Source organism: Myotis davidii, unplaced genomic scaffold (assembly GCF_000327345.1).
Source record: "Myotis davidii unplaced genomic scaffold, ASM32734v1 scaffold1001, whole genome shotgun sequence".
NCBI lineage: Eukaryota > Metazoa > Chordata > Mammalia > Chiroptera > Vespertilionidae > Myotis > Myotis davidii.
The window spans coordinates 482301-482644 of NW_006291402.1; positions in this window are offsets into that span (position 1 = coordinate 482301).

The window sequence follows — 344 nt, forward strand, 5'->3', positions numbered from 1 at the left end:
GTACTGGCCACATGTTCCTGAGTTACACCGAGTAGGTGTTGAATAACTGATCTCCTAGATCTGACGACTTTCCTGGCCTTATCTACCAGCATTAAGTACCATATGCAGGTGATATTAGAATTATCTCCATCACTCATATTTTCAGAGTATTTTCCATTCCTGGTCTTAACACTTAGTCCTTTTTTCACCTTTTCCAGGCTTGTGCCATTGGGTGGGTATTTATTTCCTCCATCTATTCATACAGGCAAGCCTCTCCCACACCCAAATTCCCGTTGCTGGGGAGATAGTCCCTGCCATGTCCATTTGATGAATTCACTGTCAGATTTTGAGAACCAGCAAACGCT